Raw genomic sequence first — 3,750 nt, 5'->3', positions numbered from 1 at the left:
TTTTTAGGCTCTAAGGCACAGGTCCGCCCTAGAATCATGATCAACGTCCTATGGAATAGCTCCTGAAAACACATGTGAAAGTAGGTACGTCAGCATAAAAATGCCTGTGAGATACATAGGTTTTGTGAAAGTGGGATTCATGACTTAAGATTTAAAGAAATGTTTAATAACAGTTAGTCATGAACCTTGTAATTTGTCTCACTTTGTAAACCATTTGAAAAGCGATAATATCAGATGATATGTATAGATAAACATAAGGTTAAATGGATAACCTAGTAAAATGAGTTGAATAAGATAAGTTGTTTTGTAAGACAATGTTTTATGAAAAGTATGTTATTTGTATAAAATGTTATATGTCTAAACTGAAATGATTTAGATAACGCTAAGATATGTAATATTATACAAACACTTATATATAGGAAGTACCAGCGGCGTATCCACCATGTTTGCATCATATTACATACTCCACGCTACTCAAACCATTTACCCAAACCATCCACCATGTAAGATTGTTCTTGTATAACTCAATTGTCAAGTGTTATTGTGTAAACCATGTCAAATGTCTATGTTCAATGTAAACCACCAAATGTGTATGTCAATGTCAACGTGTTTATGTTCAATGTAAATCATGTAATGTGTATCCCAAAATGTATCATGTACGGTAAGCGAAATGTATCAACTTAAACCATATGTAAAATGCACAAAACAAGTCGTTGAAGTAAAACGTGGTTTAAATCAACGTTATGTTCTGTGGAAAAATGCATGCTCTATTGATATTAACATTTATGCGGTATTGTGAAATATGCATACATCCAAGCCTTGAGACTGTGGCGATAAACCCTTAAACAAATTAAAGGTTTATCTAAGTTATGTATATCGAATTCGGTCATTCCTTACAATCCTATCAAACCCAGGATTTCAGGAACGGGAGTTGTCAATTCCTATGGTACCACTACCTACTAACGAACGGCGTAGCTAATGTTAATGAATGTATTGTCCCATGTTAAACAAACCAAATGTTATAACAAAATGAAGGCATGTGATGTAAACAATTGTACTAAGTATGCTTAGTAAACATACAAAGCAGAAATGTTCATGTAAATCAATGTGCCCATATGCTGAGTAAACATATGCAGCAGAAATGTTCATGTAAATCAATGTGTCCATATGCTGAGTAAACATATGCAACAGAAATGTTCGTGTAAATCAATGTGTCCATATGCTGAGTAAACATATGCAACAGAAATGTTCATGTAAATCAATGTGTCCATATGCTGAGTAAACATATGCAACAGAAATGTAATGTAAATCAATGTACTAAGTACGCACACAATGGGCATACATAGCATGAAATGTAATGAAATCGTGTACTATAATGTACTAACAACATAGCAGGCATATGATGTGAAAACATGGAAAGCATGAAAGTAACAGATAGGCACATGTGTTTCACCCCAAAACAGTTTGGAAAACAGTAAAAGATGGGGTTCTATGTACTCACCTGAGATTGCTTTGAATTCCTTGTGTAATAATCACACAATGCTAGAGATCAAGGGATATCAAACGGCACCTAATAGGTAGCTATATTAATATACCAGACCAAAATCGGAAGGATTGGATAGTATGCGGGTTCGTAAACCAAACGAGTATGGAGACTCGTGTAATATGGTTTAACAAAGCCTACATACTAAAATGAAACCTAACCTAAGTGCTTGCGACCCATTACGACCCGTTTAGGTAGCTTATGCTACCTTAATGCGTCGTTAGCGTAGAACGCGTTTGGAACGCTTAACATCGTGGCCATAAGGTATAACCTCACAAGGTTATAGCTATGGTCACCTAATGTGTTTGGTCGGATCCTAATGATCGACCAAATGGGTCGGGTTTGAAAGTATAAGCGATGGTTTAGATCGCTTACCTTACGACCCTATATATGCACTAAACTAAAAGTGACGAGCTAAGCATGTTTGAACATGCTTAACTAAGTTTAGAAAACAGGTTTGGCATCAAAACAAACGGTTTTGATGCTCACGAGTAGTTTGGTTACAAAATACGCAAGAATGCGCATTTTGCTGAAACTACGACTCGTCACTGAGCCTAGATAACGTGGTAATCAGTAGGTATAGTCACTACGGACTATAACCATCGTGATCACGCTCACGTTATGAAGTTCCAACGAACTTCGCATTGACCATAAACTGGTCAATGCAGAAAGTCGAACATAGTTCGACTTTCGGACTTGAAAAGCGAATAAAAGAACGAAAGAATACTTACGGAGGGTCCCCGAATGCTAATCTAGATCAAAATGGCTCAGGTATGAAACAATGGTTCCAACTTAGAGCCTTTAGATCAGATTGTGTGAGTTTTTTGCAAAATGGGGGGGGGTATTTATAGGAAAGGCAAAGCCGTTAGGATCGTTTCTTGAATAACGTGCCACGATCTCGCCCGTACACTTGTCACAATGTTATGGTAAGTCAGAACTTGCCCCTCATTGGCTGGAAGATACAAGGGCAATTGGACCTTTCACCATTTGAAGAGGCAAGCAGCTGGGTTCAATGAATCTGCTGTACTGGGGACTCCTTACGGACCGTATGGCTTATGCTTACGGTCCGTAAGCCCTCACTTTGGCAGATTTACAGTTTTGGTCCCTGCAGCTCCAAAACTTGGTATTTGATGCATTTTTGACACGTTTAAGCCCCGTTAACCCCATTTCAAAGCTCTAAAATGAAGTTAAAGTATAGGGAACTTAAAATGTGCTCAAAAATATCCCAGATGTCGGTTCGTTTGGCCGTACGGTCGCGATGTTCGGTTAATTACGACGGAATGCGCATAAGCGCGAAAGACGATCCAAGTTGCGCGACGAATGGATTTTTCTCATGCCATACACTAAGGCATAATATAAGGATGCTTACATAAATTTTTGGATGTCCGGATGTATTCAGAACGTAAGTTATGCGCAAAAGTGCAAACTTGTGCACTTTTTGACACTTTTAGCCCCTGAATGATCCAAAAGTTTGTTTTAGCATACCAAACCCCTCAAAGCCTATTTCTAAGCTATGTAAAGGATATTTATGGTATTTTAACTTATGACATGTTCCGGAATGTTTGTTACAGTTCAAATTTACTTTCGCAGTTTGTCAAGTTTAGTCCTTGTAAGCGAATTAACTTGTTTTTGCCATACCAAAGCCTTCAAAACTTACTTCTAAGTTATGTAAAGGTTATTTAAGGTATGTTGAGTATATGTTGATGTTCCGGAGTATTTGTCGCATTAAACTGAGTACGTTTACGCACCAGTTTGCGTATAACTCTCCAGAAAGCGATGTAGAGTTTGAAATTGAGCAAACGTCAAAACATGAAAAATGTAAAACACAACCAAACAAACATTGGGATCAAATAACATTGTTTTATTGATAATAGAACTGTTCACAATGATTACAAGCACAAATGTTACAGTCTCCCCTACTTGTGGAAATTTCGTTCTGAAATTTATTTAGAGGAAACTCGTGGAAACAGATGCGGATATTTCGCCTTCATTTGATCTTCACATTCCCAAGTAAACTGTCACACCCCTAATTTCCACGTGTCACCGGTGGGCCCGGTGGGGAGTATAGTGACGTAGTTGGCATCATCATAGACAAACAACACAACATATAAATGCACAGCGGAAGCAAAGATAGATTCATTTCAACTTTAATAGAATGTAATATTAAATATCACTAGTAGTTGAAACGGATCCACAGGCGGATCAAA

Source organism: Helianthus annuus, chromosome 15 (genome assembly GCF_002127325.2).
Source record: "Helianthus annuus cultivar XRQ/B chromosome 15, HanXRQr2.0-SUNRISE, whole genome shotgun sequence".
Lineage (NCBI taxonomy): Eukaryota > Viridiplantae > Streptophyta > Magnoliopsida > Asterales > Asteraceae > Helianthus > Helianthus annuus.
The sequence above is the reverse complement of the archived record's forward strand: the minus strand, read 5'-3'. Positions refer to the sequence as shown.